Here is a 13,675-nt window from a genome sequence, read left to right as displayed (position 1 = left end):
AAGCAGATGCAGGGAGAAATGAATATTGCAGGGAGAAATGAATGAATGCAGGGAGAAATGAAGCAGATGCAGGGAGAAATGAATGAATGCAGGGAGAAATGAAGCAGATGCAGGGAGAAATGAAGCAGATGCAGGGAGAAATGAAGCAGATGCAGGGAGAAATGAATATGAATAACTGTTGATGAAAAGGAAATCCATTCAACAGGAGGTGAGACCCCCACAGCTGGCCACATCAGCTTGCAAACTTCTCTCTTCCTCAAGATCAAACAAAGCAAAAGAAGGGAAGATAAAATACCATAGATTCAAGTTTTTACAGAACTACTAGACACAAATCATTCTCAGATGCTGAAATATTTCAAAGTAATATAAAACACAGATTCCACATTAAAGGAAAACAAAAGAATCATGAGCAAAGTGTAAAGAACCCCAAAGAGACACAGCACCAGATCAAGAAAAGATGGAAATTCAACATGCAAAGTGTGTTTCTGCTGAATTTGTCCTGTGTTCATACTATCGTAAGTCCAAAACACTCTGTCTCGGGATAAAATTCTAAAAATAATTTTTAGCTTATCTAATTACAAATCAACTTGTGAGCTCCTTCCAGTATTTTTAAAATAATTAATCCTGCCCCCAAACACACACACAGCATGGAAGAAGGAAGATATCTAACAGCTGTTTCTGGGAGCCAGCAGACTTGCTCAAACATTATAATAGGCCATTGCTCAATCTTTGATTAGTAGGTGAACAGGAAATGCTTCCATGAAAGGCAGTACCTCGAATCCCTACACCCCTCCAAAGTGTGGGGACTTGGTTATTAGGCCAATTCATCTTGGAGGGAACATCACAGATGCTAAGAAAGGAAGCTGACCCTTGGTGTCATTTACCCAAGAGTGAGTCTGATCGGTTTGTCTGAATACCTTTGACCCGATCTCTTGAACAAAGGCCATTCTGTTCAATCTATTTATTAAACAGCGGAGCAAATATGGTATGGGAAGGAATGAGGAACTTTTGTCTTAAGTTTTCACATAGGTTTCATGAAGGGAAAAATTGTTTCTCTGACCCTACTGACTCAGAATACCACCCAAGGACAAAAACCAGGTATTATTATTAGTGTATGCCCACATACTGCTTTCAACATAGGAGGGAAATGTTCAAACCTTACTGCTTCCAGCAAATGGTCATAGTTCTAGCCCCTACATCTTTTGCACAAATACATTGCTCTGAGTGAGGAATCAATGAATCATTAAGGAGAAATAGAGTAAATCACACATTAGGGAGGCCAAAGCATAGTAAAATTGAATACATTGTTTTTCTTAAAGGACAATTAATTCTGAATAGGTTGACTACACTGTAAGTAAGCAGAATAATCATAAAGATCTCAAAGCACATTACTAACTTGGTTGTAGGTTGGATGAAAGTTGATAAGTAATGGCAAGGTGCAAACAGCATTTCTTAGAAAAATCATTCGGTTTCTTCTCCTAAATTCACTAACGTGGGTATGCAGAGCTCTTGCTTTACACTGAGGAAGCATGTCAACATGCCTAAGTTTCAAACTGGAAAAACATGCATGCTTTTCAAAATAATCTGAGCCACCCTGTGAAGAAAACAGGCATCCGGCCAGCATTCCTGAATGTCGGAGAAACAGCAGGCTTCACTGACAAGGCTGTGGCCACTTCCACATAAACAGTGAGTGGGGCCGCGCAGCTGTGGAGGTAACTTCCATATGAGGGACCAACTGAAGCCTGCGTGAGAGCTTAGGGATTGGTGCCACAGACAGTGACAGCCAGTCGGGAGCTACGCTTGGAGGACATGGTTGCTTGGGACCGATGGAACACCAGTGGAGGGCAAAAAGGGCGCTCCCCGAGAATAAACGAGCTTGCCGCACCATTCTCACTTGCTCCGAGAGTCTGAGCTCCATGCCTTCTCACCCGCTGCACCCAAGAGGGACACAGGGCAAGACAGAGGACTAAAACACTTGAAGAGGTTTCTCTGTCTCATATTCTGTGCTAAGAGTCAGGACAGAGGCAAGGAGCTATGTCCTTAATTAGCAATCTAAAGGTAAGAGAAATCGCAACAAACATGGAGGGTGGAGGTGGGTGGGGATAACAGTGTTGCTAAAAGGGAACTGTGGGGCCCAGAGAGTTTTGCAAGTTAGCTCAGAAAAGAATACTTTTCTCTATTCAGATCAGGCAGAGTCTTCCTCTGCATATGTCAGCTTTAGAGTAGGAATTCTCCTTTTCCAGTGGTGATGCCGGGCAGGTCAGCACAGCTACTTTAGCTAGACCTCAGGCAAGCTGTGAAATCCTCTTTCTTTAAATTAAACAGATGGCAAAATCATCTTTTGAACCTGTATTATTTCTCAGACTTTATCAAATCAGAATCCCTTCACTATTTTGACACACTCCAAAAATCTATTTGTAATTTCCAAAAACAGTTATCCTGGGATTTCTATCAACACTGTAAATGGTGGTAGATCATCCTAAAAGTAGGAAGAAAAGGACTTCAGAGATCAGAGTAACTGAAGGGCAGCCTTTCCCATGGTATCCACCTGCTCAGAGAACAGGAGACTTCCTTAAAAAAGTAACTGGGGTTGTGACAGGCCATTAGCAGGGTGTCAATGAAAGAGGCAAAGTTAGGAAATTCCTGGCTGAAAGTAGAGTTCCTTCAGTGAAGCCATCCATTGAGGAAAGGAAGCTCCGGGGATGTGGCAGAGAGGATCTGGTGTGCTCCTACTTAGAGAAACCTTGGTGCAGCAAAAAAGATGTTGCACATGGTTTCCTTAGCAAATAAGGATCTGAAACACTTTACACAGTGCAGTATTTTCACAGGTCTCTTTGCTCTTTAGGATACAAATTGTTAAATGGTTGTTGCTTTCTTTGATGAGTTATTCTGATTAAAGATTACCTGGAAATGATCTACCTTTCAGTCTACTTTCTTTCTTCATCTCTATACACAAATGTCAAACTACAGGAGCAGTTTTTGAAAAGGGAAACCAACGAAGTTTTGTAGACAGCCAAAGGGAAAAATGTGAAGCCCAAATGCTTCAAACACACACACACACACACACACACACACACACACACACACACACTCACACACACACACACACTTGCACACACACACACACACTTGCACACACACACACACACACACATGCACGCACGCAGGTACACATGCACGCACACACGCACACACATGCACACACACATGCACATGCACACCTTTAGAAGGAACCTGGAAACAGTTGAGTTTTAATGAAACTCAAGCTCAGAATAATTGTAGTGAGGCTTGCATTTGAGAAAGAACTGGAAAGGCCATGCTTCACACTCAGCCCTTGTTCAGTTATGTCCGAGTTTTTATGTTTCCTCAAGAGGCTGTGTCCAACCTGACACAAAAGTTCTGTGTAATCTCTGAGGAAAACAGTAGTCTTCTGCCATCTTGTGTCTTGTGCCAGTATTTCAGTAGCAACACTAAGGACATTGTGAACCAAGTGATTTTTCACTGGATGGGGCCAGGAATGGAAGAGCAGAACATAACCTATTTGTAGAGCTCTTGCTTTACACTGCTTGCTTTACACACAATCTTAATTTTTAAAATTTATCAGCAATTGCTTCTTCAAATATATATATATATATATATATATATATATATATATATATTTTTTTTTTTTCTTTTAAGGCAGATTTATTAGGAAGATGCTTTCTGGTGGGCTAGTTCACTGGCCCCAAGGACCAAGGCCAAGGAAATTGCCATTGGGAAAGGGTGTGGGGTGAAGAGAGAGAGAGAGAGAGAGAGAGAGAGAGAGAGAGAGAGAGAGAGAGAGAGAGAGAGAGAGAGAGAGAGAGAGAGAGAGAAGTGGGTATTTGTGCTGAGAGAGGAGAGGAGAAAAAGAGCTCTTTTTTTCAAATGAATACTTCTTCTGTTCCTTTATACTCCTGTTGTGAATTGTGTTATTTTAAAACATCTTCACCTAACTGTGTGCTTTCAGCACCTATGGGGTTGTAACAAGCTACCCCAGGTTAGTTCCTAATGTCTTTTTATGTGTGTTTTTTCCTGTCAGGTACGTATGCATGCATGTATGTATATATTATTTTTAAATTTTTATATCACTTATATTCTACTAGAATATAATCTGAAAACACACTTTTTGTAAATTGACCAATCTTCCTCTGAGACAGAGAAAGAGAGAGAGAGATCATCTTTAGTTTTATACAGAACATTGTGTGTGCAATAACTGTTCAATGTAGATCATGTTACCTGTACTTTGGTAATAGCATTAACCATATATTACACATATTAATTCTCAAAAACATTAATTTTATGTGGCTCAGTCTAACACTAAACTATTAAAAATATTATAAATTCCTTCTTGAAAGACTCACAGGCTAAGATCTGCATAAGAAATGAAAAATTTAGTACTTAGGATTGGAAGTTAAGAAATCAGAATCTCATTATCAGTTTATTCTTCAGAATTTTTTTTGGTCAGCAGATGTTCTGGCTAGTTTTAATTTGAAATAAACTGGAGTCATCTCAGAGGAAAGAACAACAATTTAAAAATGTTCCATAAGATCGGGTTGTAGGCAAGCCTGTAAGTCATTTTCTTTATCAGTCACTGATGTGGGAGTGCCCAGACCACTGTGGATGGGACTGGTGATCCTTTGTGCTAAAAGAAAGCAGGTTTTTGTTTGTTTGTTTGTTTGTTTGTTTGATTGGTTGGTTGCTTGGTTGTTTGGTTGGTTTTTTGAGACAGGGTTTCTCTGTGTAGTCCTTGCTGTCCTGGAACTCACTCTGTAGATCAGACTGGCCTTGAACTCAGAAATCCGCCTGCCTCTGCCTCCAAATGCTGGGATTACAGGCATGTGCCACCACACCGGGTAAGAAAGCAGGTTAAGCAGGCCACAGTGATCAAGGCAGTGAGCAGCACCCATATATTACCATTTAGGAGACTTGATCAGGTTCTTCTTCTCTACCAATTAAAGAATTAAAGGCTGGAAAAATTTGAGAGCCTGCTGGTGGAAGAATATAGTCTATGAAACCTTTGTTTTAAGTTGCCAGGCTTTAGTCTAAGGTCAACAAATTAGAGGGACAGAAGAGATGACTCAGTGGTGAAATGATTTTTGTGCAAACATGAGGACCTGAACTCAAATGCCTAGAACACACCTGAAAACGAGCCATGGTGCTGATGTGTTTGCAACCTTAGTACTGTAGAGTAAGAGGGAGACACACAGATCTTAGAGCTGGCTGGGCACCAGTCTCAATGAATCAAGAAGGCATATATGTATATATATATATATATATATATATATATATATATATATATATATATATATATATATATATGTGTGTGTGTGTGTGTGTGTGTGTGTGTGTGTGTGTGTGCGTATGAGTTTGTGTGTGTGAGTATATAGTTGATGTGTGTTTGCGTGAGTGTGTATGAATCTGTGTGTGTGTGTGTGTGATGTAGGGTGAATTTGGATATAGAAGCAAATGGATATGGCCTGTTTGGATTTGATGAGGAAAACAGTAGTCACTCTGCACATTCTGAGTTTTAAGTGTCTAAGATAAAATCAGAAACCCTGTGATTTTTTTTACAAGAGCAGGGAGCATGGTTGTCAGGACAGCTGCCTGAAAGGCAAATGGGCTAACAATTTCTGCCATGCCCACAAGGTGAGAGCTCCTAGGAAAGCTTCATCGCATCTGTGGACATGAGCCAGAAGTGTGGGAAGACTTGTATACACATCTGGACAATATCCAAGACAATGGCCTCTGACAAGCCTGCCTTTCCAAGCTCCATAAGGTTTCTTATCATTCAAGTCTAACCCAAGCAGAAAAATGGGAGGTTCTAACTCAAACACAAGCAATTCAGGCATAGTTTGCACATTTTTATAGGACAGTCCTTGAGTTGATTCAAATGTGAGTGCATAGCACTCTCCATTAAGTCATCTCACCTCTACTTAGCCACAGAGTTCATACAGTCTTCCACATTAAAAATCCACTTACTATAAAATGTTTCTAGCAGAGTTACTGAAAATATGACCATTATTCCTATCAGTTATGTTTCTTTTCCTTTTTTTCTTCCTTTTTTCTTTTATTCTTTTTATTGACATTCATCGTGAACCATACAGTTTGGTTGCCATACTTTTTGGTGTCTGATATCACAGGCAGACCATGCAAATCAATGACAGGCCAGAAGACCCCTGAGCGAAGGCTGCCTCTCCGAGCTGGCCGAGACCATCATGTGTGCCACGGTGCTGGCGCTGCATTCCGAGGTGCCCGGCCTCTACAACTACCTGCCATGGCAGTGCCAAGCTGGAGAGGGAGGGCTCTTCTACTCCGCCCAGGTGGAGATGCTGTGTGACCAGGCATGGGGCAGTATGCTCTGTGCCAAGTTCTTTGTTATCCTTGTGCCTGTTGGATGTGTGTGCTGGGTGTGTATGTGGTGCATGCACTGGAGTATGCGTGGCATCTTTTTCTGTCTCTATCCACTTTATTTCCCTGAGATAGGGCTTCTCATCGACCTGGAAACTTGTCGTTTTGGCTAGGCTGGGCTGGCAGGTTCTCAAGATCTGCCCGTCTCTGTTGCCCAGTGTTCGTGTTACTGGCATGCCCAGTCACAACAGGCTTTTTATGGGGGTGCTATGGATTTGACCTTGGGTCCTCACACTTGAGCAGGAAGTGCTCTTACCCACTGAGTCATGTTTACAGTTTTCCATTGTGATCCCCATGACAACACCAAGAGAGTATATTCTATTACAGTCCTGTTGTAGCAGACAGGAAGACAGTGGTGCTTAAAGAAGAAGCTGGCTTCGCATCACAAGCCCAGTGTAGCAGTGAGGCTTAAATCCAGGTCACATTACAACTTCTGTCTGCTCACCAGGAAGCAACGGACATTATAAGACATGGGAGACAGACCCACAGGAATGCCAACACCTGAGACCTTGTGCCTTGTCTAGACTCCATTCTTTAGAAACGCTTAAGCTAGACTCAAGCAAAGAAGAAAGCAATGAGAAGTGTTAATGGTAGAAGTCCCTTCCTGAGAACCATGCCAGACTTCATGGTGACATTAGCAAGACAGTTTCTGTCCTTTGTAAACCAGACTGTATCTGGCCCATCTCCATTCGCCTCACCTATGTCTCTGCTTTGACCCTTTCCCCTTAGGATGGATGAAAATTACAATCTCTTGCCGCACGGAGTCAATTTCCAAGATGCCATCTTTCCAGACACACAGGAGAACGGAAGGATGTTTTCCGGCCTTTTCCAGTTTGCTAACTGTTCCCAAGGGCAGCAGCTGACAACTTCCTCGAGTGACTGGGAGATCCAGGAAGACAACAGGGTAAGAACTGGCTACACAGTCTGTGACTTGGCAGAACAATAAGTCCTATTGTCTATGACAACTAAGTCATGGTCGAGGGAGTCAAGAATGCTCTTTTAAATGATGTATCCTCCTGTCTCTCTCCCAGCTTGACGCAGAGCAAATGCAGTGCAAACATTATTACATGCTCAAGTGTAAAGCGCTTGTTAAGAATAGGAAGAAGTCAGACGAGGCAAGAGTTATATCCTACGTGTTCCAGTTTGAATTTGAGATGTTCACCTTCCTCTCTGTCAGTCTTGGTGCCCAGCTAGGGTGGTGGGCTGTGGACGTTTCAGAAGATCCACCTACCCGGAGCAGATAAATCACTTGGGCTATGCCTTTGGGACTGGATCCTGCTGTGGCTAGTTCCTGGATTCCCTTTTTTTTTTTTTGCTTCCCATTTGCCTTAAGCCATTGCTACTCCTAGGCTTTGGATGCCCAAGGGTTAGTGCTTGGTAAGGTGTCTTCACAATGTAGGAGCGAGATGAGAGGAGGGCACGCATGTCTCAGGTTCCCCTGATTCAAAAGGGAGACCAAAACCAAAGCCATATTGCACTCATTTGATTAAAATATGTAAATCTCTTGGCCTAGTGCTTGAGAGTGTTCAGTGTCTATAAGTGTCCATTATGACTGTCCTTGTGACTGACCGTCTAAGGCGCTAAGGCTGTGGTTCTCAACCTGTGAGTTTCCAATCCTTTGGGGGGGGTCTAATGACCCTTTCACGGGGGTTGCATATCAGATATATATCAGATGTTTACATTATGATTCATAACGGTAGCAAAACTGCCATTATGAAGTAGCCACAAAATAATTTTATGGTTGAGGGGTCGCCACAACATGAGGAACTGTATTAAAGGGTCAGGGCATTACGGACCTTGAGAACTGCTCATTTAAGGAATTTTCTTGGAAGAAAAGGAAATGAAATAAAAGGGTTCTCAGAGCTAGCATTCTGTGCTTTAAAAAAAACTTTTTTTTTTTTTTTTAGATTTGTTTTGTGTGTGTGAGTATTTTGCCTGGATGTATGTATGGGTACCGTATGTGTGCCCAGTTCCTGGGGAGGGTAGAAGAGGGTGTTTGATCCTGTGGAACTGGAACTTTTGGATGGTTTTGAGTCACCATGTAAATCCTGGAAATCAAACCCAGGTCCTCTGGAAGAGCAGAAAGTGCTCTCAGCTGCTGGGTCTCCTCTCTAGGCGGTGTTCCATGATTTTAAGCGTGATGCTCTCTTTAAAGCTTACCGGGTAGCCCAAGAGGCTGGAGTCAGAGTTAAGATTACAGTTGAGTACGGAATAGAAAGAGATCTCCTAATCTGAGCCAAATGCCAGCAAGGGGGAACTGTTAGGGACCGTCGGCCCTGATGAGATACAGTCAAAACAGGCCTGTCGGCTGCTGGCCTGTCACCCCCTATCTTCTGCGCAAAGTAGATTTGAAGTTAAATGACCCAAATCTGAAGAAGGTCTGATGTGGCTATCAAATCCAACAGTGGCCCTAATTTATGGCATAAAGAATCACCTTGGATGTATCTGCTGGCCCCATTCTTTCTTCCCATGTGCGGAGGGGTTGAGAGCCACGCCGTCTTGTCTGGTGGCTTGGCCTAGGAAAGTGCCTTGTTCCTGTAAGCTTCGCAGGGATCCTTGGCCCCCAGAACCATTCTCTTACTCTCACAGAGAAGCTGTGTCCATCATGGGCAAGGCTGTCCAGACCAAAGAAGTTACTCATTTGCCTTTTCACACACTGGAGGTTCCTGCCCTAGAGCCACCCTATTGACAGCAGTCTAGGCTCTCCTCGCTTTTCTTCCATGCTTTCTGAGAGTTTCCTTGGGTTTGTCAACCTGTGTTTTGTGGCAGCATGGTCCTGGGAACCTGCTTTGTTTTCTCCCCTCCCCCACAGCATGTGTGAGCATAGGTGTGTGCTGGTGCACTTGCCTGTGTGATGGAGATACATGGAGGCTAGAAGGCTTCTGGCTTTGGTCTTAGTTATTAGTTATTAGGTCCGATATTAGTTATCCCACTATACCATTCCTGGGCAACATCCAGAGGATTCCCTAGCATGTAAAAATAAATATTAAAAAAAGAAAAAATTAATTTACCCTTGCAGGTATTAAACCTGATAATATTTCATGTGTAAATCTGCAAACTCATTTACACCAGGAAAAAAGAACTGAGTTCATTTTTGCATTCAGCATCCAGTGGATATAAATTGGCATAAGGCAGATAATGCTAGGCAGACAGCCTTCTGGCTGTCAGACCCATCCTTGTAGTGGAAGAGACAGTGCCTGCTGGGACGGGACTTGGATCATATGTCCTGTCACTCAAGTGTCTGTGCAACCATGTGTCATGGAAACCACACAGACATTCTTATAGTGGATAAGAAGTCAGAATGGATTAAGGCCAACTCAGGAATGAGATTATGCCCATGTCTGTAAGGTCAGGTCATTAATTACTTGACCTCTGCCTAAATACTGGTGTACATAGTTAGGGACTTGGGGACCAGATGAAGGGAAGAAAAGCTGGAGATTTCGTGCTTCTGACTTTCTACCTTGCTAGCTCCTGGTCTTTCTTGTTAATGAAATCTTGACAAATCCTGTGCTCAGTGTTAAGTGTCTTTTGTCTGTTTACTCTGAATCTGGATTAGCTATGTACCCCAGGTTGGCCTAGAACTTCTGGCACCTAGAGCTTGGATTATAGGATTGCACCATCACGCATGCCTGGAATTTTTTGGCTTGCTAGTCTCATGCAAACTTCTCTCTCTCTCTCTCTCTCTCTCTCTCTCTCTCTCTCTCTCTCTCTCTCTCTCTCTGTCTCTCTCTGTGTGAGTGTGTGTGTGTGAATACTTGCTAGTATTCATAACTCCCTGGGTTCTATCCCTGGCACCAACTTCCCAACACACACAAATTTGTCAAATATTTCTATGGCTTTTTCAGATTAAATACTAAAGAAAATTTTATTATTGCACAAAAAGAAACACTTTTATTAACTGTTGTCACCAACATCATTATATACAAAAATAAAAATTTTAATGATTTTTCTATATGTATATATATGCATGCTCACATATATGTAGGAATACATGTCTAGGTGCATGTCTGAAGTTGACATCAAGCATCTTCCTTGACTGCTGTCTACTTTATTTATTGAGGTAGGATCTCCTCACTGAACCTGGAACTCATAAATTCCAACTAGTCTAGCTGTGGAACTTGCCCTAAGGACCCCATTTTGCTTTCCAAATGCTGGGATTACGAGAGGCCAGCATGCCTTCCTGGATTTATATGAGTTCTGGGCAGCCAAACCCCAGTCCTTGTGCTTGCACAGTGGACTCGAGAGCCCCTGGACCATCTCCTCAGCTCCCTTCACTGGTTTTGCAGTGGCAGGTTCTCACCATGTATGCCACAATGGTCTGAGACCTGTGATCTTCCTGCCTCAGCCTCCTAGGGCACTGAATATGTATGCATACTTTCACTGTAAAAATGAATTTTATGGAAGGTCAGAAACAAGGGCTTTGCCCAGAAAGGCTATAGGGATGGCATCTTAAATCATTTCAGTTAGGTAAAACCTGTATCCACAGAAGAGGCTCACAAGTGAGCCATGCCAGGTTGGGGTCTCCCTCTGAAGTCACTGTCCTCCTATGTACTTCTTGTGATGCTTTTCATCTAACCAGGTGCTTCCATAACACTTCATTCATCTACAAGTTCTTCAGCCTAGAAGCAGTGCACCAGACCCTTGATCTTAGAGAACCCGCAGAGAGTCCAGGATGACGCCTCCTGTGGGCATAGAAAGCAATTCTGTGCATTGGGTCTTATTTTTCTGTGTGGGCACGAAGCATGAGCACTTCTATTATGATGTGGTTCCATGGGAGGAGGGCGGTTCTCCTCTGCCAGAACAGGAACTGGCTTCATGATGGACTACAACTCAGTGGATTCATGAAGCACCTTAGTCTTTGAGCATTGGCAGTCTGAGAGCAACACTTTCGCCTTCTCCCTCAGTCAGAGATAAGACAGTGTGTTGGGGCTGTAGCTCTCTGCTACATCACAGTTGTGAGGCAAGTACCATCTGTTGCATAGATTTGTTTTAAATTATCTTATAATTAATCATTAGAGCTGAAAAATTTTTAAAAAGATTTATGTGTCTGTCTTTGTGAGTTTGTGCCATGTGTATACATGTGTCTATGGAGGCCAGAAGAGGACATCAAATCCCCTAGAATTGCAGTAACAGGCAGTTTTGAGACATCTGACATGGGATGGGTACAAGGAGCCAAAGAGGAGTGAGTGCTTTAAAATACCGAGTCATCTTGCTGGGCCAAGAAATAATGCTTTTAAGTCATCTCTCAGGACTTCAGTGATTTACCTTTGTAGAATAGGACCATTCCTGATGGGAATATCTATTGATTTCATGAAGTGTAAATATTAAAATTTGTTTGCCTAGAATATGTGTGTAGCCAGTCATTGGCAAGATGCCTATGTTTGCCTGAGTGGTAGGTCATAAAAACATGGAATTGGCATTCTTATTTATGTGTTCTCATTGACAATCTGTGAAATAAAGCCATATCAGTAGAGGTGTTTTCAGGATATGCAATAGGTAAAAAGCTGCTTCAGTGTCTTCTGTGTATGCACTGATGAATACCATATCAAAGCCTCAAGAAAAAGAACGCTACATTCACACCTTTTGTGTATTATAAGATGGTGTCTGCACATCAGCCTTGCTGTTTGCTGCTTCTGACCTTGAGCAGGATGCTGTACCTGCTTCCTCTTGGAATGATGCAGTCTGCAAGACTCGTGTTTCAGCATGCTGTGCCTAAGAATGGCCACAAATAAACATTAGTTTCCATTCCTTTTTTAAAAAGATAAAATATGGAGATCTTAATGACTTTTAATAAATGCAAAATATGCAGGGTTTAATAGCTTTTGGTAAGTATAAACTATGGATATTTTAATAGCTTTATTGAGTTCCATTTTCCAAAAAATACAGTTCAGCATGGAGCTGCTGCCCTGCATATCAGTCAGTTTCAGATGTAGAAGATATCAGAGGGATATTGTGTGTGTGTGTGTGTGTGTGTGTGTGTGTGTGTGTGTGAGAGAGAGAGAGAGAGAGAGAGAGAGAGAGAGAGAGAGAGAGAGAGAGAGAGAGTGTGTGTGTGTGTGTGTAGAGTGTCAGGCAGGCTGTCAGGCCTCGGCCAACTGGTTTTGTTTGAACTTTTAATATTTTCTATAACCGTGTATGATGTTGGGGTGGGGTGTGTATCTGGGTGTCAGAGGACAATGGTGCAGAGTAAGGTCTCTCCTTCTACCTTCAAGACTCCTGCGGATAGGCCACAGGTCACCAGGATTACAAAGCCACTTCCTTTATCCCCAAGCCCAATCTGGGCTTGTCTTAAATCCTCTCCCAGGAGACTGTTTCTGTGTCCATCTCTGACTTGTGGGATGTGCCAGGCCCATCTAGGACACCAGAATACTGTCCACAGTCATCTTGGCTGTTTTTCTTGTGGGACCTGAGGATGATCTTGGCCCTTGAATCTCGATTGCCTGAAATCTGAGAACCTCAGACTGTGAGCCTCTAGATTTTAATGGCTGCTTCTATTTCTTTAGGGGTTACAGAACTATTTAATTTGTTTCCCTGACTTAACTCTGGTAAGTATCTATCTAGAAAATCATCCATATCCTTAAGATTTTCCAAATTGTTGGAGAAGATGCTTTTCCAGTAAGACCTAATGACGTTTACGTTTCCTCGGGACCTGTTCTTAGGTTTCCCTTTTCATTTCTGATTTTGTTAGTGTGGATATTGTCTCTCTGATGTTTATTTAGTTTGGATAAGGTTTTGTCTATCTTGTTGATTTTCTAAAAGAACCAGCTTGGCTTGGCTGATTCATTGTCCTGTTGTCTTTGTTCCTAATGAATTGATTTCAGTCCTGAGTTTGATTATTTTCAGTGTCTACTCTTGGGTGTTTGCTTCTTTTTTCTAGAACTTTAAATATAGGTGTATATTTAAATTTTTATTATGAGAAATCTACTGTTTTTTAATGAACATACTTAGGCATATGACCTTTCCTCTTAGCACTGATTTCATTGTGTTTCATAGAATTTGGTATGTTGTGCCTTCACTTGTATTTAATTTACAAAGGCTTTGATGCCTTTCTTTATTTCTTCTTTGACCTACTGTCCATGAAGTAGAGAGGAAGAACCTCTATAACAGCTGTTGGACCTCGGCTTTCCCATTGGTCAGAGTGCGCATGCCTGTGTTTAGATGCGTTGCTTGGCAACAGTTGGATAGAAGTCAGTTGACAGGAGTACCTGTTCTGGCTGGACTCTCTCCTACTGAGCTTGCCTGTGGG

General features: G+C 42.3%; 1 protein-coding gene across 1 annotated transcript in view; it reads left to right on the top strand.

Moving 5' to 3' along the window:
- Window positions 1–7,294: 7,294 nt before the first annotated feature.
- The window catches only part of LOC127663726 (ankyrin repeat domain-containing protein 26-like), a 102,092-nt gene continuing 95,711 nt past the window's right edge, over window positions 7,295–13,675 (top strand). The window contains exon 1 of the mRNA XM_052155410.1: window positions 7,295–7,333. The gene's annotated coding sequence lies outside the window, so the exon portion shown is untranslated. The remainder of the gene's footprint in view (window positions 7,334–13,675) is intronic.

This window comes from Apodemus sylvaticus, chromosome 13, assembly GCF_947179515.1.
Source record: "Apodemus sylvaticus chromosome 13, mApoSyl1.1, whole genome shotgun sequence".
In the NCBI taxonomy this organism is placed as follows: domain Eukaryota; kingdom Metazoa; phylum Chordata; class Mammalia; order Rodentia; family Muridae; genus Apodemus; species Apodemus sylvaticus.
This window is presented reverse-complemented; position numbering and strand designations above follow the sequence as displayed.